Below are 27,891 nucleotides of genomic sequence, written 5' to 3'. Positions count from 1 at the left end.
CATGACTGAGCAGCAGATATGCAGGTGTAGTCCTGCCTCGGCCCCAGCCCACTGGGTCAGCCTGAAGAGCCATCTAACTAGCCTCAATGGTGTCTGTGGTCCTTCCAGTCTGGACAAGCTAGAGATATATGAAGAGATTTACAGACGCTCCCACGACAGTCACTGGCGGAACTGGAATGAGAAGCCAGTTGTCCTGAAACCCTGTTTCACTTGGTTCCCCCCTTCATCACAGGGCCCTTCTGTCTCCTTAATAAACAGTTCATTTAAATGTCATGGTCACTTTGTAATCCCCCAATCTGGTGGATCACTGGCACAAATCATATGCCCCTGGGGAGTCCTTCAGTCCCTCAGAAAAACCCTTTTTTATTTCCTACAGAGTAAGGAGAGACACAAATTCAGTTACCTCAGTTAGACCACACCAGCACTAACAGTTTCTTGTGCTTCCGAAGAAATCACTTGGCAATTCTTGATTCTGAGTCCTCCATCTTCTCCACATCAAGATCTAAAAAAGAAAGAAAGAAGGGAAGAAAAAGCACAGTGTCCCATGACTGGCTGCCAGGATTTGATGTTTCAACAATAACAGTAACTACAATCGGCATGTGTCCTCAACACCTACTCTAAGTCAAGTACTGAGCAAAAATACTGACATATGTGACCTCATATAGTCTTCATAATACGCGCTTCATGTAGGAGACATTCCCCGTTTTACAGCTACACAAAAAGAGGCTCCAAAAGGTCACGGAACCTACTCAAGGTCACACAGGTAGTTTACGTTAGATTTGAGACTGAAACCCAGGTTCAGCTGATTACAACGCTTGGGTTATTAACCCCGAACAAGTGTTTTAAAAACTGTCTGGCAGTGGGGGCGCCTGGGTGGCTCAGTGGGTTAAAGCCTCTGCCTTCAGCTCAGGTCATGATCCCAGGACCCTGGGATCTAGCCCCGAATTAGGCTCTCTGCTCAGCAGGGTACCTGCTTCCTCCTCTCTCTGCCTGCCTGCTTACTTCTGATCCGTCTGTCAAATAAATAAAATCTTTAAAAAAGTAAAAAGCCCTATCTATTAAACAAAAAATAAAAAATAAAATAAAAAATAAAAACTGTCTGGCAGTGACCTACCATTTAAAAAAATTAAATTATATAAACAAACCCCAAAGTCTCAAAACAAGATTTAACTCTAACTATATGCAATGCACCCCGATATTGCCTATTCTTTTCTAAATTGGATTATGTATTTTATATCTTTTTAAAAAATTCCTGTAGTAACCCACTAAACTGATTCCACAATTTTCTAATGAGTCCCTACTCCTGTTGGAAAAACACTACACTTACCTATAGTACCTCACCAGAAGTTTCTCTGAACCCACAGACTAAATCCTCCTATGCTTTTTAGCCTTGCGAACCTGATGGGAGTAGCTGAGCTTCGTAATGGGGAGAAAAGTGTTTCAACTTTAAAATATGTATAAGGCACCATAACATATATCATCAATAATGGATCCTTAAAAGGAATATTCAATTAGGGCCAAAGTGCAGAAAGGAATTAGTCACTTACCTACAGCAGAGCAGGACTTAGAAAGTGGAATCGCGGACACACTAAAATCTTGGGTGATTTATTATACACCCTGCAAAGAAGCCGCTTCCAGGGGGCGGTTGTGTTATACCAACAGAACACCACAACACAACAGAACAACAAGATCTAACTACTTGCAGAAGTTAGAGGCTGAGATTGCAAACCCCTGGGGGCAGGGCCCTGCCTCTGCACGTCTCATTCAATTCCAGGGGCTTGGTGTTGAACCAAGATCATCAGGTTCCCACTGGGTCGGGTCTGGGGTCCCAGTCGCAGGCCAGAGGAGGGGGTTGCGACTGTCAGCGCAGTTACTGAGCCTGTAGGACCTGAGCCCTAAGGTCTCCAGCCCTTGGGTGCGCATTTCTCCCCCGCACCCCCCGCCCTCTAGCCCAGTCGCGCAGTTGGGCCACGAGATGCGGCGCCACCTGCCTGGTCTGTAGCTGACCCCTTTCCCCACCCCTGAGGCACAGGCCCCCGGCTCCCGGCACCTGCGGCCGCTGGGTCCCTGCAGCAGCTCGGCTTCCCAGCGCCCGCGGAGCTCCCAGTTCTGCGCCAGCCGTTGCCAGCCAGGTTTCGGGGCTCCCTCCTGGGAAGAGGAGGGGTCAGGCTGGTCGCGCCCGGGGCCCCGCGCCCGGAGGCCGCACTTCGCCCACCCAGACCCGCACACAAACCCTACGAATGGCACTTACAGGGCTCGACTGCTCCAGAGCGAGCGCGCTCCCCCGGGGGTCCATGGCTCTTCCGGACCCGCGAGTCCGGCCGCTGCGCCACACAGCACCGCCCAGAAAATGGACGCCGGCGGCTCGGCTCTGTCGACCCGGCCCGCCCCCGGCGCGGGGCAGCGGACTCGGCGGGTCTGGGAAGAGGTCGGCCCGACCCTCAGCCCGCGGGCCGGGGCGCCCGGGGAACGGCCGCGCAGAGGACGAGGCCGCAGGAGGGCGGCGGCGGGACCGGGACTGGGGGCAGGAGACGCACGACGGCCGCGCGAGGCCCAGTCTGTACCTGGTGCGACGGCGTGGGGGCTGGGGGTAGGAAGCTACGACGGCTCCGCGCGGGCCCCACACTCCACCAAAGGGGCAGTGGCCTCCGCCTCCTTGCAGGCAGGGACAACGCAGCTAGGAACCTGACCCAAGGACAACCGGTTTGGGGGGCCAGCGGCCACTGTCACTATCAGAACAAGGCCTGGGGCGGCAGAAGGGCCCCTGGTTCCAGATCCAGACCCCAGAGGGCATCCAAGCCCTGCACATTTCAGAGAGGCAGGATTCGGAGAAAAGTCAGGTGCTGTTTTAATCAAATTCTCAGGACTAGCGCGTCACCTGTGTTCTCCCATGGCTGTCAGGGAAGGCCTACATCGATTTTCCCAACGTGGTATAAAAAAGCATTTCACGCAAAATGACCCAGTCGTCTTCTTCAAATAAAGGGCGCTGACTGCGTGCTAGGATCTTTCTTCCAAGAGACAGGGACTGCTCATTGAAAAAGTATTTACTGAGGCCTGCCACAAGCTTGTCTTGTGGAGCTATTGGCCTGGAGCACTAACATGCAGGTTTTGGTTTTTGTTTGTTTGTTTTTTACAAAGCCATCCATATTCCCTGCATTTTGGTAGTATGAGTCTAACTGTAAAACTTTCTTGAGCAAAGATTTACTCCCAGGTTACAACTTAAAAGGATAAAAAGCCTGTTATCTGGTTTTTAATTAGGAATACAAATATTTGCAATTCTGCATCTCTGTTCCCAACCATATTTTAAGAACCCAATCATCTTGAAGACTAAAGTAGATTGCAATATCAAATATACAACTAGCAAAACATTTGAAATAATCAAGAGGAAAATACATTGACTTAAAGTCAAAGAATTATGTAATTTTAAAAATAAAGACAGGGTTTTAAAGCCTGGTGGTTTGGGCAATATGCACACACATGTACACTAGCAGTTCCCAACCTTCTCTAAGCCAACCACCCTCTAGTATTTCTCAGTAGGCCACATGTTTAGAAAGATCTAGTCCACTAAATTGTGTTTATTACCTAATGATTCATCTTCCCACTTAAAATACAACCTTGCAGTGTTTTTGTGTAAGTAATCACCAATCAGAGCTTCTACAAAACCTGAGCCAATCCACTGTCAATCCTAGATTCCAGCCTAAAGAAGCCTGTGGTCTGATTGCAAGTATAAGTGTTTCCGTTAAGGTTTTTGGAAGCCGTGAAAAACGTCTGGAGACCTTGGAGAAAACTGGAGCATACAAATTGGGAACCATGGGTTGGAAAGTGCCAGTATGAGGCATGACTCTCTGTGTTTCCCTAACACTGGAAGGTGGGAAAGGTAGTAGAACAAGGGAGTTTGGTGTTTGGATTCTGCGTGGCTGGGTTTAAAGCCCTGCTTTGTCACTTACAAAGCCACTTGCTGTGTAATTTTAGGCAAGTTACTTAACTTCCCTGAGCCTCAGCACCCTCATCCATGAAATGAGGCTTATTTTAATATCACCTTTACCTTATAGGGCTTTCTAATAATTAAATAGGATGACCTACGAAGTACCCACCAAAGTGCCTGGTACACGGTAAGCACTCTGCAAGTGAGCACTGTTGTGGCTGCTAGTGGAAGGCGATTATTCAGAGCTATACGTTCCTACCATCCATGCAGTAAGAACCATAGCCTCAAATGCAAAGCAACCTTTATACCCTAGAAATTTTCCATGGGTAAGCTGCCAGGGTCACATGGTGAGTGACATAAAGGGATTTAAACACAGGTCTGTCTCCACAGTCCACTTTCTGTGCTGCTAACATGTTCCAGGTGGTACCTTGATCAGACGCTGTCAACAGCTTGTTAAGGGTGAAATCGGCTCTGGCTTCCCTAAGAGGCTTAGCAAGTGAATGGCTCCTTACATCCACTTGGGAATTCACAAACAGTGGCATTTCTTTCTCATTAGAGCCAAATGTTTCTCCAGAAGCGAGGAGATTTCCCCAAATTGTTATTAATAACTAAAATATCATGGCAACAGTTTGAAACACCCCAGCCGAAAACTTACATAATCAGCCTGTCCTTCAAAATTTTCCACCCTTCCTCATAACCAGTCTTAGATTCTCTCTCTTAATCATTCTTCTGAGTGTGGGGAACTATCTGGAAATTTCCAGGAACATCCCAACTTACCATAATTTTATGCTTTTCTGTAAAGGTTTATTCTTCCCAAAACAACTAAGTGGGATTTATTTTTCTATATTTTTATACTTTTCAGTTCAAAATATTTGCAAATCAGAAAAAAAAAAAATCCTACGACTTTCAAGATCCTTTCCTCTGAAATACCTACCAGTTGTTCCATGTCTCCAGAATGGGGCTCCTGGTCCTTTCCTAGTGGCCTTTCCCAGGAGGTTCTCCTTTTCTACCTCATTTCCTTTAATTCCCACTTGATTTCTGCTAGGCTACAACTACATGCTTGCACTTTCTGATTTAGGACTGTTGGTTAATGTAACACTTGCTGCCCCCCCTCTTTAAGGTTTCAATATTATCATAATGTATAAAAAAACTAAAGCCTGTCTCTTTTTAAAACCCACTTCCTTCCTTAGTTTCCCACCATGGGTTAGGAATCTATAACTCATTCTGTCTCCCATGTATGCAGCACTCTGTTAATTTGTTGTTTTACTTCTCTCCCTCCTCCCGGGCATTCACCGAATTTCTATCACTTGGCCTCCCTTTATGTGGCTGTTTATCTCTTTCCCTTGAGCGTTTTAAGAAAGTCTGTGTCTGAATCCTCTCTACTCTCCACCGCATTCCTGAAAGGCCTCTTGTGATGGTGCGTTGAGAAGACTTACCAAAGCCCCCCAAAAGGCAGTGTTTAGAACACGGGCTCTAAGGTTCCTGGGAGCTAGGCAGGAAGTAGTGTGAACTAGGGTCTGAGGATAATGCGAATCCCACCTAAGTGGGAACAGGTGTGGTCACTACCCAGGCCAGATCAACCCTTGCCAATGGGGTGTAGGTGGGGGAAGGCCAGATCTGCAGAATTTTCCAATGAAGCCAAAATTAGGATTTTTATGTAAAGTCTATGAAATGTTGACTATGTACACAAACGGAAAAAACAAAGGCATCAGAATCCGATCAAGTCTCTAACTGTAACTACCAATTTATAGGAAATCTCTGTGACAGAAGAACATGTAAAACAGCACCCAGGAGTGTAATCAATCAGATTTCAGACTGTAGGAAACCCTACAGGTCAAATAGTTTCTTCAAACAAATTTTTTATAGCAATAATAAGGATGAAAGAAACAGGGAAGGAAACTAATAAATTAAATGACATTTAAGGGAATATCAATTGTACTGTAAGGACCTTATTTCCTTTGAACTGCGCTTTAAACAAGTAAAAATTGTAAAATTTTATTTAAATGACATAATTGGACAAATTAGGCCAAATTAGAAAATGCTGAGTATGATATTTGATGTTATTAAAGAATTATTTGTTGGCAGTGATAATGATACTGTGGTTACTTTTCTTAGAAAAATCACATTTTTTAAAATGTATTTCTTTAGTAACTCACATTTTAAAAACGTTTTATTTAGAAATATTTCAAACTTATAGATGAATTTCAAGAATAGTACCAAAAAACGCCTACATACATTCTACTCATATCTACCTACCTACCCATTTTTTCCTGAACTATTTTTAAGTTGCAGGCATCATTCTCTTTTACCCCTAAATACTTCAGCATTTATTTGTTAAGCAAAACAGCTTTCTCTTCATATTCTTGTCTTTCAGAGCATCACTTCAAAAAACTCAGAGATAAAATGATATGATATCTGAGCTTTACTTCAAAATAATACAGGAGAGGATTTACATAAAACTAGGTTGGCCAGCCATTGAGAATTAGAGAAGTTGGGTGATGGCTACATGAGGGTTCATTAAACTAGCCTTTCCATATTTTGTATAGGTTCAAGATTTTCATAATAGAGTTTTATTTTTATTTGTTTCCTAATAAAATTTTAAAAAGATTATGTAATTAAAGGCTTTAAAATTATATGCTATTAAGGGAATATGAGAAAGATACAAAATTGTCTACGAAATATTATCTCAAGGGGCACCTGGGTGACTCAGTCAGTTAAGCATCTGCCTTCCACTTAGCTTATGATCCTGGGGTCCTGGGATCTGCTTTTGTGTAGCCTGCAAGCTGAGAATGGTTCTTACAATTTTAAATGATTGGAAAAAAAGTTCAAAGGAGAATAGTATTTCATGATGATTATATGAAACTCAACTTTCAGTGTCCACAAGGTAGGCTGTATTAGGACACAGCCACCATCATTCATTTCTGTATCTATGATAGTACAGTTATATTATTATTATACTGAATATTACATATTATTAAAATTTCAATTTTGTCAATAAAAAGCTTATGGAAATTTGTTTTCTCAGTTGCTATATAAATATCTATATAGTATCTCCAGTTGTGCCTCAATCCACAAAACCTAAAATATGTTCTATCTGACTCTTTACAAAGAAAGTGTACAAACTCCTGGTTGAGGACTGGGTGTCCCTTGTGACCTCAAAGCAGCTTATTATAGAAACGGCACTGGACTAGGAGTCAAGGATGGCTCTTAAGGCTCCACGTGACCTGGAGAAGTCACAACTTCTTTGGGCCACAGTTCCCGCAATGACAAAATAACGTGTGTCTAATGTCCACATGGCAACTGAAGTCTGTGATTTACATTTCTGAGAGAGCTCCACAAGCAGTATTGGGTAAGGATAACACTAAGGACTGGCATGCCAGCCTGTGTGGTCCCCCTGAAGATCAAGGAATTCTTTTTTCTTTTTTTAAAAGATTTTATTTATTTATTTGAGAGAGAAAAAGAGGCAGGTGAGGGGGGTGGGAAGGGAGGAGGAGGAAGAAACAGACTCCCCGCTGAGCAGGGAGCCAGGATGCGGGCTTGATCCCAGGACACTGGGATCAGAATCCCAGCTGAAGGCAGACCCCAGGCACCCCATCAAGGAATTCAATGAGAATAACCTTTGGCACTCAGAGAAGTTCTGGATAGGCTGGTGAAGAACAAGGAACAGGCCTTGGGAACTCGAGAAAGGAGAGCCTGCTGTGTGCAACACGACGCTGGGAGAGAGTTCCTAAAATCTGCAGCTTCAAATCGGGTATTTGGGGTCTATTCTAGTCTTTACTTTGTAGAAGACTGCAGCACATGTAAAAAGTCTGCTTATTTAATTCAAAGTTTAATCCAGATCTAGCAGAGCGATGTCGGGGGGTGGTGAGGTCTCTCTGGCATCCTCAGATATAGAATAGGAGCCTTGGGCTGGGGACTTCATAAGATTCTGGGCTAAATTACCCTCAAGGACATAAGTTTGTAGGCTCTTTGTAACATCCTACACGGGACAGTTAAGCAGCAAGACCAACATCACTACTGAAGGCAGACAGAACATCATGGCAGCAGTCCCTACATAGCAAGTCTGCCTCCCGCATTATAGGGAATTTCCCAAGACTAATTTTTCTAGTTGCACCCCCTCCCCACCCTTTCTCACTTGTACCCTGGACCCTCCTCCCTTAAGGGTATGCACAGCAGCATCTCCTTTTGTTCACCAGCGGCCTCCTGACTGCTCCCTTTGTTTCCTCTTATTTTCTGCGCCCTCCCTGTACCCTCCTACAGCCCTCTCATTCTGCTGTCACCTCTGTCTCCCCATTTCACCTCCTAGATGACCACCCCCTTCTATTCCACATCGTTTCCTCAATAGCCAGCAGTTTCTAGAAAATCCTCCAGTGATGTAGCTTCTCTCTTTCCCTACTAAAGTTCCCCTCTTCCCTTCCACAGCTTGAGAAAAGGGTTGGGGAGAATTACAAGGCCACTGCCCTTCTGGGATTTAACCACATTCTCAGCTGGTGGCTTTTGTTTTCTGTCTCACTGGCTTGTAAGGCCCTCGGGGCAGGCACTCCGCACGTCATGCTTGTCGCTGGGGAAGATGGGCAGGACTGTTAGGCCTTAATTAGAGCAAGGCCTCAGACCGGGTAGAAGATTTTAGCAGGCAAAATAAAAAAGGAATTTCAAAATGTCCATTTGGCAGCAATGACCACAGGGGAAGGAAGAGGTTTACTGTATTATGTAAAGAAAATCATGAAAGCTCTCACAGCTTTTCACGAACACAGAAATAATATTTACACTGGCTTTAAAAAAAAAACAAAACAGAACCGGAAGACAAGCTCCCTCTGCAGGCCAAATGTAGTGAGTGCAAACCCAAGTGCTAGTCTTGAACCCTGAGCAGGAATAGCTGCAGAAGCAAGGGAAGAATTAAGGGACAAGATGCCAAATGAGTTACCAGACGAAAAGAACGATTTTCTGGTCAGTGAGACTTTGAGGCCACAGCAGAGCCACACTGGGATCACCTAAGAGAGACATGAGCTTTGGCAACTGGTCTTTAATATACCTGCTGCCCACCAAGCCTTCTGCAGGACAGCCCACAGGAAGGCCCCCTCCCCCACCGTCAGCCAAGGAAGGTAAAAAGGCAGAAGCATCTTGCCTGCATCAAAAATTCAAATTTTTATATTCAAGGGCTTCTCAACTTAACATCTGCTCATGAATGCAAAAGGGTGGCAGCCGTTACTGAAGTCACCTGGCCAATGCAGGCAGACCAGCTTGGAGTAGGGCAGCCAGACATACGGTGGCTTATTAGGAGCCAAGACATCTCGGGAAGGTGATGAGGATAAGACATCGAGTCCCAGAAAGAGCTACCCTTGCCATCAGCTGAAATGCCCCCACACTGAAGGCTGGCCTCCAAGGCAACATTATAAAAGGCCCCTAGGAGAACAGCATGCCATTCGTTTCTGTCTGGAACAGAGAGGACACACAATTGTGCCTGTCCATATGATGCTCTAGCCTTGTGTAGGAGCCTGGCTGAAGTTTCGAAGGGTGTTTCATGTCATATTCGATTTTGCCTGGGCTGGAGTGGCATCTGTCACACCGTAGCTGCTCCATAAACGATGCCCAAAGAAGTGAGCTGAATTATTGAAACCCATTCTTCCACTGGTGGGCAAGACTGCTATAAAGGGCTAGAATGTGCTTCTTGCAGGGGAACGGTTCATAAGTTAGTCAAAACTAAACTGTGAGGGGTCAGCCAGGCCACCTCTAACTTATGATAAGCAAAACCCACTAAATTACTAATTTTATTTATTTAATATTTATTTATTTGAGAGGGAGTGCGCACAAGTGGGGGGAGGGGCAGAGGAAGTGGGAGGAGCAGGGTTCCAGGATCTTAACCAGAGCCAACAGCAGATGCTCAACAGACTGAGCCACCCAGGAGACCCTAAATTACGAGTTGGTTTTAGAAGATGCTTCTGACACATTCTGAAAGCCTCATAGGATCTTATCGTTTCTTCCTTCCTTTCTTTCTTTTTTAAAGATTTATTTATTTGAGAGAGAGTGAGTGAGTGAAAGGGGCAAAGGTAGAGGGACAGAGAGTCTTAAGCAGACTATGCACTGAGGGGCCCAACGCAGGGGCCAGTCTCAGGACCCTGAGATCAGAACTAGAGTTGGACACTTAACCAACATCATCACCCAGGTGCCCCAAGGGTCTTACAGTCTCTAACTTATGTAGCAAACCTATCCCTTTGTACTCAGAGCTTTGCCAGCAGACTAACCTAAAATGCATAAAAGAGATCTGGTTCTTAAAAAGAATTTCTTTGGTATTATTTGCTCAAATAGAGAAATACTACTCCAGGTAGTAAGGTCTTTAGAAAGCCGCTGTCAGGCAAAGAAATCTGTAGAGCTGAAGAGTTTTAGGTGTGAGAGGACAGAGAAAATTTACTGGCAAGATGGGACAGACCCACCATTTGCTTTTGGAAAAAATTAAAGGAAATGGTCATCTCAATGTGTGGCCATAAGTTTACTTTCTGGAGTTCTTAGGAAAAACATATCTCTGAGAATCCTTTCTCCTGTAGATTTCTGGAGTTAGTGCTACACCTATGTCAGCATTTTGCCCGCACCACTGCACCTTCTTAGGTGGCTTCAGGGTGGGACTGGGTCAAAGGCAGTGACATCCCCGGCACTGCCTCCTGGGAATTTGACCAAAGCCAGCCACCAGCCAGGCCCACCCTTCTCACTGCAGGGGAAGCTGACCTAGGAAAGGCTTTACCCGCGAAGCTATCAGACCTGGCCCCGTGACAATGGCGGTTACGCAAAGAGAGGAGTTTGCAGTCTGAGCATGCGCACTCCTCTGCCTCGTGATGATCCCCGCAGAACCCCACCTGGCTGGCTGCATCTTACCAGGCAGGTCTCTGCTTTTAAATGCCAGCTTCTCGGGAAGGCCAGTCATTCTACGGTGGTTTTCCTTCTCCTAACCTATCGTCCTTGCCTTTTAACATTTTATTTTAATTTTCTTTGCACTTGTCTTCTTTAATCGTTTACATAAATATTTTTTGAGATTCCTCAGCCCCACCACTCCACTATACTAGAGGCAGGTCTCTGAGAAGCAGGCCCTGATCTCTCCTGCTCGTTACTCTATTTCCAGCCTTTGGAATATGCTTGGCATATAGAAGGTGCTCAATAGATGTGTCAAATGTTTAATTACCAACGAAGCTGTTAAGAACAGCATTTCCCCTGGAAGGGAGTTGTTAGAATCAACCACGTGGTTCCAGGAACTCAGAAGCTTAGCAGGATTTGGTATTAAAGATAAAGGTGCTAGATCTTTTTATTGATCCTTCTTTCCCTGCCAGCCAGCTCTAAAACAGGGTCTGGCTACCAGCCTCTCTAGGGGGACCCACGGAAATGAATGAAGTAGATCAATCTAACTGTAGTGGCAAGAGATGCAATATCGGTATTCTCACCGAGTTAAGGTTCAGAAAAAATTTCCTATTCTCCAAAGAAAAAGAGTTAAGAACTGAAGACTAAATCATTCAAGTAGAAAACCACAGATTTGCTCATTTTGTTTTGGTGAGAACAAAGCAGTTGTTTGCACATTCTTTCTATCACACCTGCTCTGGCCTGCCCAGTATAACCACCTTAGCCAAAAAGTGTAAATGGGTTAAGCACAGCCTTTTAAACAATGAGAAGGGGTAGGTGCCATCTCTGTGATCATCAGGAAGTGTTTTTGGCTAGACTAGGAAATCCCATAATAACTGTAAATGGGTACGTTTGGAAAAGCTTTGTACCTTGTAAATATTTCTGTGAAATATGAAGGCAAAGCATTAAGGCGAAACACAACAAAGTAATAAATAATAATTACTCTTGCATTCACTGGTCTATTTATTAGAATGACAGTGGTACAGTACACTTCCCAACGGTCTAATTTGGCTTTCAACCTCCTTGAATTGTGTGTAAAATTCTTTTAGGCAGACAAGAGTACCATAAGTGAATAATGCCACAAAAAAATCATTAGGTATGAAAATCTACGAGATGATGCAACCATGCTTGAGTTAACAATAAAAGGATCAACATTTTATAAAGAAGAAATACACTGTTGAATCTACTGGGCATTCATTTTTGTGGTAAAACAGTCCCATTGCATCCAACTAATCTCGTGATTAAGATTCAAATAGGATCAAAATGATTGATTTGTACCGGCCTATCAAAACAGAAGACGTTCTAGTTGTAATCTTTCTGAATAGCAATAGTGTTTTAATCACAAATGCCTGCCTCATTATTTGCTCAAGAGTGAATGACAATTAGCTTGATCCCCTGCAACTGTTAATGCTACTGATACTGAAATAAACAGGCAAGACTGAATCAGGTTTCTGACATTTCCCTTCGGTTTAAGATCTTCTGATTGATGCTACATTCAGAATGTTCTTAGTCATTTTTAGTCACAAACAAGAAGGAAAATGGCCCCCGAACAGGAAAAAAAAAAAAAAAGGTGTTCCAGGAGGGATATTTCGTGGCAAGCCCAAAGAACGAAATCACTATGAGATGAATCACGTTCTAATATCATTGAGCCAGAGAAAGACTCCAAACAAAATATTCACGTTGGCCTCCAAACAACACAACAACAGCAGCAACAAACCTTTAGCCCCGAAGAGGTTTGACTTTGCACATGGTGCTTTGGAATATTAGACCAACTGCTAGACTAAAGCAGCTATTTACACAGATGGTCCCGAGTCTCGATGTTCTTCACATCGGAGCAAACCTCATAGAGGATTCAGGTTTGCCAGTATCTTCCTCCGAACAGATCTACAAAGACGTTCCCACAAAGGCTCCATGTGTACTTCTCATTGGGGGGGTGGGCTTGGGCTTGGGTCCTTCTCTACCGAGAGCTCTGAGGTTACCCATGGGGGGATCAGGGAAAACAAGAGCACAAGCATTTTCTGATTCTGAGAATTTCTGAGATGCCTTTTGTTTCACTGGCGCTGGTGAACCAGTGATAATGAAACTACACGTCTGTACACAAACCTTGACCAGCATTCTGGAGCACGTTACAAAGAAAACCTTAATTTTGAAAGTACTGAGCACAAAGGAGGAAGCAAAAAGCTCTCCCTGTGCAAGCTTTCTCTATAAAGGGTAGAAATATGGCTTAATTTTTAAGGCTTGAAGACCGCCTTTAAAAACATCTAAAACCAGTCCAGACTCTCTATGAGAGGGAAAAAGAACTGGATAATGGTCATTAACCATTTGTTTCTTTTTTTAAGACAATCTTTTGCATATCTGTTATACTGCATTTTTAAACAAGATTTGGTTACCAAGGAAACAGGTTCTGGCCCAGTGTTAATTTGAAACTAAAATATATTTCGGAAGTTAAGCTCAAAGGAAAGAACCCATGAAATTATTTTGAAAAGTGCCAGAATTTGGTACTTACAGAGCCACAGCTGTATGGTCTGCAATGAACCATTCTAGGGACTCTTTCTCATTCAGTGAAGCTCTTTATCTTCTAACAGGGCCATCTACATTTAATACTCCCTCCTTCAAAAATTGTAACTCCTCATCTCTTTGAATTATAGATACACAAATAGCATATTTATTCTTGTATATTATCTAAAATTGATTTTGGAAGCATGTAAGTTTTTATTTTCATCTTTCATATAACACGTTTAAAGACCGCTTCTTAAAATTTAAATATTTTAAATGTTTCTTATTAAGCTTGTTTGCGCTCTTTGAAATTATCTCAAGAAACCCATTTATTTTTAGTTTCAAGCTAAAATGGAGCTGAATCAACAGACTTTTCAAAAAAATTCTTTTGTTGTCTAATGGCGCCACACCTATCATATAGATGATTTTTTAAAAAAGGAATCATCTCACTTTTATGGCAGAATCATTTTGTGAGTTTATCAAAGCTATAAATTTATATAGTATCTGAATAGGAAAGCCCATCCAATTTAATACCCTCCCTCCAAAAAATTACAGCTGTCTTATTTAATGTTTGTTCCAAAAGTCATATTTTAATCCTACTCAAATTCTTGCTGCATGGCTCAAAAAAATCTAGAAAACATGCAAATTTTGACCTACCTGTATGTATCACTTAATGCAGTGCTAGCATGACAAGACACTCAGCCATTTTTATGTAAAGCGATGGAGACCAACTGATTTCTCCGTCTTCTTGCTCACAAGTTTTAGATGCAATTGTCACACACACAAAAAAAATCATACGCAGAACAGCTTGAATGTACTGTGATCACGAGAACTGAATTTATCAACAGGAAAACAGGATTGAAAAAAAGAAGTTTCTCATCCAAGGTTTCTCTGAGGCTGCAACCAAGGAGGTGGTGTGCCGAATTTTTTTCCCTTCCTCCTCTGAGAGTTCAAAGCCCGGAGCTGACCACTGCAAAGGCCACTGTCACATTTGCTGAAAATCAAACCACTGATACCAGCACTGAAAATACAAATTTGAGAACCAAGTTGTCTGCACACCGTGGAGTGCATAAGAGTTAAAAATAGATTCCACCTTGCCTCCTACCTGCATAATAAATATGTAAGTTTCAAGTGTTTAATTTGATATTCACATTAATTAACAATACAACATACATTATTTAAAAGACAGCAAATGCAAGAAGAAAGGAGAGACACCATCTGGTAGCAGAGTTTTGTTGTTGTTTTTGTTTTTAGGGTTCTTTTTTTTTTTTTTTTGGCTTTGTTTAAAAAAAAAAAAAAAGGTAAAAATCCTATTTTGAACGTGATGAAAAGCAAACCTCCAGAGGCAAATGAATCGGAACTGAAAGGTGATGTTGAAATATCTAAGGCTGTAATGAGGCAAAAACAAGTCTTCGCTACCAGATGATATGGCATACCGAGCATTTACATACTCACATCTGAAATACTAGGCAACGTGTAATGAATTCTATACACAGCATGCACACACAGCAAAAGCACGGCTAATCCTGCCTGCCATCTTAGGCTCGCAGAAGCAAGATACGCACTGCATGCAGCACACGAGCACTGGGGAAGGAGGAGGCAAGGGACAGCTCACCTTAAATGCAGTATCTGATTAATGTTGTAAGTGACATTGCATATCAGCCTCAGAGTCTTGGTTCAACTGGGTAGGAGGGAACAAAGAAAAATGTCATCAACTGGTGATGCAAGATGAGCCCAATCACTAAACACTGTTTAGCAAACTCCAAATTCTGCAACCAGACAGTAGAAGGCATTTCATACACTTGAGCAGAGCTGCTGCACAATGAATGTGTCCTTTTGCTTCTGAGAATCAAACAATCCTTTTGCTAACGAAGAAAATAAGCTGGAATGAATACTGTCATATCTTCTTCTTGAAGAAAGCTTTCAATACAGTATGTATCTGGTTGGGAATGCATTTTATAGACTATTAATTTCATAGAATTGCTAACAACAACAACAACAAAAAACAAAATAAAAAACTGTTATGCTATTGCAAAGTAAAAAATAATGTTATATAGGGTATAGCTCTTCTAGATTATTTTTCAGATCCTAAGTGATGCCGCCGGCAGGCTTGTAGAAGAATGCATGATCGGGCTGTCTGTATCCGTGCTATAACCTCTAACCACAAGCCGTGTAAATGTATCCTGCTAAATGTATCTGCAGTACAGAACGGCAGATACCTCCTCAGTTGCAATTGTATTAGGATGTGAATGAATTTGCTTGAACTTAGAAGCAAATAAAATCAGTGCAGAAAAATAAATTGATGCTAAATTCCTTTGGATGTAGAACTGACCACGGTGAACAAGAAAAGCTATCCTTAGGATACTGACCTAAATAATGTTAAGACTTGCAGCAGCATACTTACCGCGCTTGCTCAGAACATAGAACATGCAAAATTATTTTTCTCCTCCCTCCCTCTCCAAAAGCTATATTGTAAAGTAACAAGGCATTAACAGGAATATCAGAAGGCTGTGTGTGTATGCATAGTACATACTATGAAAGAAGAAATGGTGTTGTGCTAAAACGCAATGTTTCTTTGTTTCTTGGAGGCTTATCTTAGCAGTGCTTGCATGATGACATTGACATCATGGAGGTCAGGGCTGACACTGGGGTGCCATCCGTTTTATGAGTGAAATGTTTTCCGAAAATTAAATTTCATCTACTCAAACACCAAATTTCATGTCTTCTTCAATACCACCTCCCTACCCCCGCTGCTTAAGATTGATGAGATCTAGTTTGGCTCTGTGTAATAAATTGGAATTGCCTTCTGTAGAGAGTCCAACACATAATTGTAGGAATTAATTTTTTTAAACAAAAACCCTCAAGAATTCTTATGCATCCCCTTTCAATACTTCCTATCAACACACACACACACACACACACACACACACACACAATTGAAGCTCAAATTGCAATGAAATGTTTAACATGTGGAACAAAAAATGTGGAAAGAGCCGCTTATTCAGGATTTTGAAGAAATGCCTAATAAGCAAATACTGTTTTGCTACAAACCAGTGTCACCATGTCCCTGAAGAGAGGAAAACAGCATAGCTTGCTAGAAAAATTTCCTCCAGAAACTGCCGGCAGGTAAAAAGCAGAAAAGCATTTCATTTACCATGCTGTATAAAACAAGAAGTCTTTTATTTTTAAGGAAATAGAGCAGATTCTTTTCCACTTTCTTCAGCTACAAAGAAACCATACCCACCCCCACCCTTAGATCTTGGATATAAGCCAACATTTTTATAAAATGCTTATGAGCCTGATTTTGAGTATATATCTACTTTTTTCTTCTTATCTCTCCAAAAGTCTTTAATTGCCTTGTTGTATCACTGAATATACTAATGTTAATTAATTTTAACACGTACAAAACGAATTAATATTTTCTGAGGTTGCTAGCTTCCCAGCGCCTCGATCTTCTATAAGGACTGGCTAAAAATAGCCAGGTTAGCAAAAATATTCAATTTCCCCAGGATTTTTTTAAAGGAGAAAATGTATTCAGACATCTTAACTTAGGTACTAGGTTTCACAACCAAATCTTTTGTTTCTAGCTTTTATTCTATCTCCTTTCCCAGAACCCAAGTGATTTCAGCTCAATGTGTGGAAAGCACCAGCCCACCTCTATACCATGTACTTAGTCTCTGGGTTGGGTTGTCCAGATAGTCAGTCATACCTGAACCACATCGAATCCTCTTCTCTTTGGAGCACATCTCTCCCCCACAACTACTCCAGAAATAAACGTGGCTCTAACGGAAACAGTAGCTCCTGGTCTAACACCAATGGTGGAACCATCTTCCCCACCCCCACAACATTGCTCTATGAGCTCTGGTTAGCATTGACAGCAACAGAAAATTAGAATGGAGTGTCCTTAGGCTAATTCCTCCTTTTTACCACGGGGGTCAAAAATTAGAGAGACTATCAGGCTGAGTTACAAGGTACCAATTTAATATATGGTCATCTATAAAGCAGGGTCCTTAGAGTGGGGTCAGAGGAGGTTGAAGTGAACACTGAGGCATTTGATGATATTAGTGTCTATTCAGATATTCCCCAGGAAAAACATCTGACAATCACGAGAAGATACTCACAAAATATTATCATGCAGGCTAAATACACACGATATGGAATCAGCACTGACCACATAGAACTAAGTCGCTCCCTCCTCTGCCTGGGATAATAAATGACAGTGACAAGGACAGTAAGCCATATCAGGCACTCATGAGATGAGTGAATGGTGTCACGTCCTCACAAGGACAGGGTGGTGAATGTGGTCACATCCCCTCCTGATACTCTTAAACCTGATGCCAGGGCATGCGGTTTCCAAACCTCCCAGTGGGTTCCCTGTCCACTCTCTGTCAAAAGGAGCCAAAGAGCCACGTATTGGTTTATTTTGTGATGTTCTAAAAATGCCCAATGAGCAAACTTGGCCCGTTTACCAAACCTGCTTGTGTTAAACAAATTTGAACTACAGTTGAAAGCATTCAGATAGATGAGCTTGTTTAGGCAGACATTCTCCACTAGTAAATCCTGTTTTGCACTTAAAACACACACACCACACACACAAACACACACGCCATGCTCTTGCCTGAATTACTTAGGCTTTGTCACAACTGCAAGTGGCAAGGGTATGCATTTGCTTATGATTTTTTTAAAAAATCGTGTGCTACTCATCAACCTCCTCAGGGCATTATACGCAAACATTAAATTAAAAGACAAATCCCTTTTTCAGGATAAAAATTGCAACCTGTTTCTGCCACTCTGAGGAGTTAAGTATAAGGAATCTTAAATAATCTGGCAGGAGGAAGCTAGCGAAGGACCGGACAGACAGGATGGAGGCAGCAGTGAGGGGCGTGTCTTTCACTTTGATTAACGCTCCTCCTTGCTCACAGTCTTGTTGTTCTGCCCTCTGAGCTCATTTTATTTTCAGTCCTGTGGGTTAAAGTTAAATTGTATGGTTTATGCAAAGTACATAATTCAAGTATGAACAAAGCTTGGCTCTGTATGTTTAAAAAAAGAGTAAAGTCAGGGCACTGAGTCCCAGAGGAATCCTTGGTTTATAAACATTTGGACTGGTTTGCACATTTCTTTACTCCATTCACTGCATTAAAAATTACAGCTGGCTTCCATTTACACCTAATATGGACATTCTACAGTTAGGTGTAAAGTTGTTATCAGGTTAGGCCATTCTAATCTAAATTTTTACAAATGAAAAGTTCAGCAAATATAACATTTTTTTAAAAATTCTTAGAATTAGGGACGCCCGGGTGGCTCAGATGGTTAAGCATCTGCCTTCAGCCCAGGTCTTGATCTCAGGGTCCTAAAATTGAGCCCCACATCGGGCTCCCTGCTTCCCCACCCTCTCTCTGCCCGCCTCTGCCTATTTGTCATCTCTCTCTCTCTGTGTCAAATAAATAAATGAATAAAATCTTTAAATTCTTAGAATTAGAAGTTTGGAAAATTTTATGAAATTGTTACATCTCTCTATAATGAGTGTATTTAGCCCTGGAAACAATGTGGTGACTTAATTTATCAATGACTAAAAATGGCTTTGACTGATATTTTAACTTAAATTTTTTGGAAAGTCCAATGCTATTTCAAACATCTATATCTTGTCTGGAGAGCTAGGGGGGAACTTCTGCTTTCTACCTTGATCAGAGCTAGGTCTATAACAGCTACCATTTATTGAGAACCTACTACATACTCAATATTTTAGCTATATTACATTATTTAATTCCAATCTAATAACCCTTCAAGGTGAGCATTAGTTATCGTCCACTTTGAGCGAGGAAATAATTGGGATTTCTGGTTACATAGTACATGGTAGAGTTAGGATTCAAACCTAAGTCTGACCAATTCAAAAGTCTAGATATTTCCACCAGTCCTCAAAGGATAAAACCTCTTTCATCCACATTCTACCCTGATATAGGAATCTTCTTATTGTGCAAAATCCTGGTAGGGGGGATTCCTCTCCTTGAAGCCAGGCCTAACTGGGTTTACAAGAACCAGCCTTAACCTCTCAGGCTCTGGGCATTGTGGGTATCTAGGACGCCACCAACTGGAGACAGGCTGGATAAGATATAAGGTGCAAAAGATAAAAAAAGAGGAGTCCATTGGACCATGTTGAAAAGTTAATAGTAGAAAGCAGACTAACAACTTGGACCAAAGATTTCTTGTAATTTGGAAATGTTTTATGAGATGAAAGAAGTGGAAAAGCTTACATTTCCATCTGAGCTTGCATTCTTTTTTTTTTTAAGATTTTATTCATTTATTTGTCAGAGAGAGAGGGAGAGAGAGCGAGCACAGGCAGACAGAGAGGCAGGCAGAGGCAGAGGGAGAAGCAGGCTCCCGAGCAAGGAGCCCGATGTGGGACTCGATCCCAGGACGCTGGGATCATGACCTGAGCCGAAGGCAGCTGCTTAACCAACTGAGCCACCCAGGCATCCCTGAGCTTGCATTCTACCAGGTGTGTTTTCCTGGTACAGATGAGGAAGCTGGGACTGAGAGGATCTGGTCATTTGCCCAAGATCACACATTAAATAAGTGAATTTGCCCATTTGCTCTATTATATCTTGTTCCTTTTTATATCTAATATATTCACTATTTGTGAGTATATTTGTATCAGGTTATTAGATTATGCTAATCTAAATTGTCAGTTAAAGAAAAATCAGTGTAACAATCAAGACTGATCTGGTTTCCATTCACAAATAATGTTTTTGGCCTGAATAGATAAACTAAGTTGGTATTACAAGTTCCTTCTCCAACATATATTAAAAACCGACTTTTCAAAAGCCTAAAGTTTGAGTAAGAGGTTTTTCCTCAACCATGGGTAGTGTTTCAAATGTACCATTTTAATGATTAGCTCACTCTGTTAGCATCCATACATTTTGCTCCTAATATCCCTTCCAACTCTGAACAGTTTGTGATTCTAAAAAATCCAGCCTAGCTTGCTTTTTAGGTCGGTTGGCCAAGAGCTGGACTCCAAATGTCCTGCCTCCTGGTTACATGGCCAGCTGACTATCTAGCTCATTGGCAGTAATTTTATATGCCAACCAGATGGCTCTCAAACAGGGCTTTCTAATCAGCTCCACTCTGCCCGGGAATACGAGAGGAGGATTAGGTTGCTTGGTGTTCGTGAGGCAGTAGAGTGAATGGTTGATGGACGGACAGCACTGAGGAATGTGAACTCTGGGAAGCCTCCAATTCTTAGACATGAGCTGTCTCACTTCTATCCATTCACATCTGTGTAAGAATGGGAAAGGACTGTATTCCTGATGGCAAGGATGAGGCTACAAACCTTCGGGACCACACTGAGGTTACCGTCCAGGAAAGAGCTGGAGGGAGAAAGGAAATGTGAACCATGAGGTTTTTCAACAGAGAAAAGGTGGTAAGTGACTTACGGCTGCAAGGGAGACTCTGGTGGACCCATGTTCTGCCCCACTGTAATCCTACTAGGACTCTCTTCCGGGAATATCCTCCACACGTCTCACCACCATTTTGATATCACTGCTTTGACTTTAACAACAGAATCATTCCTGATTTTATTTCTCAATACATTTGTAATATAGCACCAAGAAAGCCCCTGTGAGCACATGGAGATCCAGAGCATTCCTGCAACCCTAGTCACACATTTATCTGTGGCCACAACTGCTTGCCACTTGCCAAGTGGAGAGCAAGTAGGACAACAAGGTTTTACTAGAGCCTGCATTGGCAAAACACGGATTCAACAAGATGGCTGAGTTTCTTCTTTCTAGAGAGATTGGAAAGTAGGGTGAAAATGGAGGGTGGGATGTGAATCAAAGTGGAGGAGGAAGAATTCTTACAGATTGGTAAAAGCTTCCCCATTTGAGAACAGAATCCTTTCCTGATACCCTTTCATCCTGGGCAGCAAATACTGCAAGGCTCAACCTGGAACAAAATCACTGGCTTTCTCTTTTACTGGATAAATGACACAGCTCAGAGAGGCTATGACAGCTGTGACTGTGGACCTCAGCTCACCAGAGCAGTTTAGCAAACCTCAGTGAATCTTCACTTCCTTCGGACCGAAGACAAAAGCAGAATGAGTTTTTGTTGTATTGAATTATCTACCTTCATCGCGTCTCTGGCTTGCTTACTGCAAGATCTGTGTGTCTTTCCCAGCACCTAGAGCACCGTCTGGTGCAGTAAAGAGGGCTCATATGGGTCTACTCACCAACCAACACCAAATGGGGAGTCCATTTTCTGCTCCCTGTACTACCTACTACCCCTACCAAGGGAATCTTTAGCTTTGTCTCACAATGCCACTTTCTAAAATAGGAGAACTTGCTCCATGAACTAAGGGATGGACCTGGGGCCTGAAAATACCCATGGAAATCTTTCAGGTACTTAAACAATTGTTTATGGAGGGGAAGTTGTCTGGCAAGCAGACTACAGGCTTTGAATCTGTCCCTCCTACAACAGGGAAAGGGGAGACAGGGATAAGAGTGGTCTGACAGCAACACCACTGCCTCCAAAATGGGCCTCAACATTGTCAAAGCACGTTTCATAGAACTATAAGATGGGGAAGTTCTTTGCAGGATGCCACCTCAACCCTTTCTTGGGGGTGAAGAGAATCAGGTTCAAAGACAGTGTTATATCTGAAGACCTCAAGCAACCAGGATAAAAGTCCTAGTCCTTATTTCTAGTATTCTGCTCTTTGTAATGCAATGGACTGGCTCAATCAATAAAAAAAAAAATTCTAAGATTTCATGAAAATAGATACTTAATAAATGGAATTTATTAATTAATAAAAAATAAAATAATAAATCTATTTTAATAAAAAATAGAATAAGCAAATTAATGAATAGATACCAGGAACAGGGCTTATAACTTGTTTCTCAGTTCCTCTCAGAAGAAAATGTTATAGTACGCTTTAAATTTTTTAAGGTCAACTATATACAATTTTAAGCAAAAGAGTAAGTATTGGCCAACATATCACCTGAGACCAAGGGTCACTTGAGAAGTATCAGAGGAGGAGGCTTGATTGCTATTTAAGTCAATCAGATTAAGTTTAGACAGCTGAAGTCGCCCTTATCCTATTTGGTTTGCAAAAAGAAATCTCATGAGTTAGCATGAACAGCTAAAAATAAGTTGCAGGTTTCATTTTCCGTTGTTCAGTATGGTTTTGAAACCAAAAGGTGCAAAGCTAGGAGATTCACCAACGCCTACCGAAGATCAACAGTTCAAACTGTCACCTTTCTAGCACTTTGTCTTGACCTATAGACCCCCGCCAGGCCAAGAATGGTGCACCTATGTCCTTTCTCACTGTGGTCCCTTGAGATGAGCCCCCTTTAAAAACACATGGCAGGAAACTGGGGGCTGAGGCCAGTCCTGAGGGATAGTGGCTTATGTGTGAGTGTCTTGTCATATCCGGACAGGATGCCACGTAATCGGCCCCGTATGCTCAGCTTCCATCTTCGGTGATGCTGGGGACCCCTCCCGTAAAGCAAAGGAGTAAATAATGCTAGAATTTCATGAAGATGGGGTCCTTAAGGTTGTGAGCATGGAGGACCCCTTGACCTAAATGGCCATGGCCTTGTACAGTTCCATACTGCAAACCCAAGCGGCTCACCGTAAATTTAATTTCAAAACCATCCTTCCCACTGCCCAATCCGGCAAAAAGGTGTTCGACAGAGGTGTAAACGCTTCAAAGGGAAGGCAGCCCTCTCCCACAGCAGCATTCAGCTGTGGCACAAGGCTCGGGAGAGCAGTGCGGCTGTAAGCAACCCCTCAGCTGAATGAGATCGAAAGGGGGCAAGGAAGGGTTAATCTCCTTCTATTAGAGGAGGGGCCATTTGGCAAAGGTGAAGAGAGTAATCTGTATGAAGAGCAGAGAAGACAAAGAGCCATTCCAGAAAAGAAATCACTGTGTAGGGGAGAGAAGGATGATTTGTCCTAGATTTTCACCATGAGACCGTTTCTTAGATCTCTGAGTCTTTACCTCGCTTTGAAGTTACAAGTCTCAGAAAGGAGAAAGGGGGCATATTCAGTTAGTACTGGAATACTAGTAGATGGAATACTTTGATTCCATCTGAGATGGGCTGTCTCTGAAAAGCAGAGGTCAAGGCCGTAGAAGCCTACTCATAAATTAGAAAAGTGGCAAAATAAACAATAGGAGTTGCTCATAAAAGAGAGACTGGTGGCTAAATCCCCCCTTTCTTGGGGGTGAGGGAACACCCCCCCTTTTTGTTAAACTTAAAAAAAGTTTTTAGAAGTTGTTTTTAATGACATTTTTGGAAATAGTTTAAGGGTCACAAAAAGTTGCAAAACTATGATAGTAACTATGTAACTTCATCCAGCTCCCCCTAATGAGAATATCTTAAACTAGTCTATATCATACCTTGTCTAAAGCGAGAAACTGACATTGGTGCAATATTATTAATTCAGATATGGACCTTATTTGGGTTTCACCTGTTTTTACCTGCTCTGTGTGTGTGTGTGTGTAGTTCTATGAAATCTTATCACATGCGTAGATCGGAGCAGCCATCAACACAACCAAGATCGAGAACTATGCCGTACCAACACAGGAATCTTTTTTTTTTTTTTTAAGATTTTATTTATTTATTTGACAGAGAGAGATCACAAGCAGGCAGAGAGGCAGGCAGAGAGAGAGGAGGAAGCAGGCTCCCTGCCGAGCAGAGAGCCCGATGCGGGACTCGATTCCAGGACCCTGAGATCATGACCTGAGCCGAAGGCAGCGGCTTAACCCACTGAGCCACCCAGGCGCCCCCAACACAGAAATCTTATACTAACCCTCTTGAGTCAATCTTCCTCCAGCACTAACTTCTGGGACTGAGCTATTCTCAGTCACTATAGTTTTGTCTCTTTGAGAATGTTATAAGTGAAATCATATAGTACGTAACCCTTCGAGACTGGCTTTCTTTCCCCCAGTATAATGCCATTAGATCCATTCAAGTTGTACGTAAAGAATATGTATCCTTCTATGCTGAGTAGAATTCCATAGTACGGGTGTACCACGGTTTTGTTATCCAATCTCCCCGTGAGGGACATCTGGCTGGTTTCCTGGTTTAAGCTATTAGAAATAAAACTACTATGAATATTGATATATGGTCTCTTGTATAAGTTTTCATTTCTCTTGTGTAAACACCCAGGAGTGGGACTGTATGGTAAATGCATGTCACACTCTTTTCCTGAATGTCTGCACCATTTCTGTTCCCACCAGCGGTGCAGAAACAATCCAATTTCTCCAAATCCTTGCCAGCATATGGGAACAACAGTATATGTCATTTTAGCCATTCTGATAGATGTGTAGGGATTCCTTCTGCTGGTCCAGTCAAGATGGCAGTAGGGGGGAGGGTGGCTTCAGAGTTTGGGTGTTGAGGCTTCAGATATCTCTCACTGTTCCAGCTTTCCTAATACTTGTCTACTCGTCTGAAAATACTTGTCTGACATTTCAGTGGTGGAAAATGGGGCTCTTCCTATTGGGTGAGCCTTTAGGTTGGTCTAGTTGCTCCTGACTAGAATAATGGGACATCATCGTCTGGGAACGCTGGGCTTCTTTGAGGCAGTACCTCTTGGCCCAACAGGAAGACTTGGCGCCAACATCACTCTCCCAAGAAGTGATATGAAAGCCATGATATGACAGCCACGGAGCAGACAGACAGAACTTGCCTGGGCCAGGGTTGTCCAGCAGCTTTGGCCAGAGGCTGTGTGAATGCTTTTTATTCCTAAAGTTAGCTACTCATTAGCAAGGTGTGTGGGGAGTGGACATGGAGTCAGCATAGACAGGGAAGGATGGGATCTCCAGTGGCATGTTGTCAGATCACAGGCCACACTGAACACATTCTGCCCTTGGACTTCCTACTCTGTGTATCACCTATGTTTCAACAGCAGCATGTGGGCACCTTGTCTGGATGTCACAGAACTCCAGCATCTACCTCCTGAGGGTTAATCTGGAGGCACTGCTGTCACCACCACATTGATCTTCTTGGCCTAGGGATCCAGGTCTTGCCAGTAATTAGAACTCAGTATCAGGAGGTGCCTCGGCCAAGGAATTTGTAAAGGATGCCAGGGAGATGGGCTTTGCGTAGAGCCAACATCATAGTGATGACTTGAGCTGCCTCATCCATGTCTGGGAAGTCACCCTCCATCTGCTGTACCCCTCATTAAAGGAAGGTTGTCGAGCTTCCCAGAATCCATACTCATCCTAACCCTGGCTCTATGAGTTTGGACCAGAAGGCCAAAAATCAGGAAAGCAGTGATCCTATGTGGGAACAGCCAAGAGATAACAAAGACTCTGCCCAGAAGCAGTGAAGCTTAGTGATCACAGGCAAATTCCCGGGCATCCAGTATGAATAAAGGGTGCAGCAGAGGTGTTCCTTCAGGGGCTGGCTCTTGCCCTTCACCTGGTGCAGTCACAGGAGGGAAATGTGTGTTTGGGCATGGAGGAATCCAAATGGTGATTTCTAGAGCCCGCACATGAACTAGGGACCAACAAGAGCTAAGCAGTTTGTGAAGGCTGAACTTGAAACAAATGATGTAAGGGAGGTCCTCAGAAGCTAGGCTGGTGCAATGAGGCAGCCATATAGGTGTAGTCATCAGGGGCCACATAGGTGTAGTCGGATCGGCTTGTGCAGTTACTCACACAAGATGGAAGGTCAGACTTCCTCTTAGAAGGCGATCAAAGAAAACTAAATTTGGTTGTTGTTTGTTTACTATGTTCTCTGTTGTAACAGAATTTTCCCAGTTTCCCAATTGCAGGGGCCTCTCCTTGGATCCACTGCCCCTCCTTCGGCCAGATGCTCCTACTTACCTGCTGTCAAAAGGCAGCCCAATGCACAGAACCTCTCTGATTTAAAGAGGCAGGTGCAGCTCAGGGCAGGTACCTCCTCAGACTATGAAGTTACGTAATGGGACTCCATCCTTGAGGCTGAATTTTGCAGCTCCCCCTCAAGATCTGGCTTTGTCTTTTTTTTCCAGCTCATGCCAGCCTTGACCAAAATCTGATCACAATGTGGGTCTCTGCTCTCCTGCCTTCTGACTCTGGACCCCCTGCCCCTACTCTGCTCTTATGCATGGATCTGTGTGGCTACCCTATGTCCTCCTCTGTCCAGCATTAATGTTCCCACCTCAGGGTTTAGGGCACACGGTGATCTGGTTTTGTCAGGCAACCAGGGTGGGCACATGGCTCCTGCTGGGGTCTGGGCTGCCCACACATGTCCTGAGATATGGCCCTGCTTCTGAGAAGGCAGATAAAAGTTTCCTGGCTGAGGCCTGAGCTTCACCTAAGGAGTCTGTCTTCTCGCTGGTGCCTTGTCTCTGCTGCCACAAGATTGGGTGGCTCTGGGCCCTTTGTCTACCCAAGTTCTAGTTTTACTTCTGCCACTAAATCTCTGAGTACCACCTGGAAGTAAATGAACCATTCTGGGTCTCAGTTGTTTCATATTTACAGTAAGGGTTCCTGATTCCTTAGCTGACAATCTTTCAACTATACCATACCACGATTAAGGAAAAATCTAAAATTTGGAGGCCAAATAAAAGCCTTTAAGTTAAATTCTGGCTTAGCTATACTATCTCAGGGTTCCCAGTTTGTGGAAATGAGTATTTATTGAATTGAATGCAGTGTATCCACAGTTCTCTGGCTTTAACGTGCATAATTAGGAGGGTATGCTAAAAAGCATAATCTTAGGCTCCCTCCTCAGAGCTTCTGATGCCACTGGGGTCTAGAAGTATTAGTTTTAACGTGAGAAACTAAAGGGGACTTAGATTTTGAAATAGACACTGGTGTCTTTCAGGAGGCTAATTTACCAGTGTGCATTAGGAACCTCAAAACCAAGTCATTTGACCTCCTGATTTAATTCTAGGAATTTCCCCTAAGATGTGCACAAAGTTTTATCTACAAGAATGTTTACAGACTGATAACAGCAGAGCACTGAAGACAATCAAAATGGCCATCCAAAAAAATGGATAAATTAAGACAGATCAGTGCAATGGAAACACAGCCATTAAAAATCAAATATTCATAGGCCACTTAGTGACCTGGAAAAATGTTTACAACATAATTGTAAGTAGGGTGAGAAAAAGCATGTAAAATACCAAAACACAATGTCAAATAATTCATATGTGTGTGTGTGTATATATATATATACATATATGTATGTATATATATACACGAAAAATTGGAAATAAATGGATCAAAATGTTAATACAGAATTGTTGCTTGGTTGTTGGATTATAGGAGACTGTTGTTTTCTCCTTGATATTTTTCTGTATTTTCCAGATCTTGTACAGTAGGTATTTAGGACTCTTTACATCTGAAACACAATGATAAATATTTTAAAAGAAACAAAAAAGGAATTTGCCTCACATAGACTGAAACGGAGGGAAGAGTGGCATTTTAGGAGGAGTATTGTTCAGACTCAGTCTGGTACCTGGGGTGAATTTTAAGCTACAGTCTCTTTTGTGAAATACCTTGGTATAGTTGATGCCAAGGAATTTGGGTCAGTGAGAAAGTCCTTTCACTAGATACTACCTTCCCACTACATCCAAAGCTAACAGACTATAGGATCTGGGACACAGAG

The 27,891-nt window shown here is 42.7% G+C and overlaps 1 protein-coding gene across 9 annotated transcripts in view; it reads right to left on the bottom strand.

Moving 5' to 3' along the window:
• The window catches only part of ZBTB38 (zinc finger and BTB domain containing 38), a 78,561-nt gene that overhangs the window by 45,334 nt on the left and 5,336 nt on the right, over positions 1 to 27,891 (bottom strand). For 3 of the 9 annotated variants that reach the window (XR_006384976.1, XM_044251492.1, XM_044251488.1), the window contains exons 3-4: positions 14,919 to 14,984; positions 404 to 502 (exon numbers count right to left, since the gene is read on the bottom strand). The gene's annotated coding sequence lies outside the window, so the exon portion shown is untranslated. Of the gene's footprint in view, positions 1 to 403; positions 503 to 1,547; positions 1,788 to 2,050; positions 2,075 to 2,251; positions 2,341 to 13,960; positions 14,551 to 14,918; positions 14,985 to 27,891 lie in introns of those variants that run through there. The other 6 variants (XM_044251491.1, XM_044251494.1, XM_044251489.1 and 3 more) reach the window with 6 other exon arrangements.

The sequence above is a fragment of the Neovison vison genome, chromosome 6 (genome assembly GCF_020171115.1).
Source record: "Neovison vison isolate M4711 chromosome 6, ASM_NN_V1, whole genome shotgun sequence".
In the NCBI taxonomy this organism is placed as follows: domain Eukaryota; kingdom Metazoa; phylum Chordata; class Mammalia; order Carnivora; family Mustelidae; genus Neogale; species Neogale vison.
Note: the sequence above shows the minus strand (reverse complement) of the source record. Positions and strands in the feature narration are given on the sequence as shown.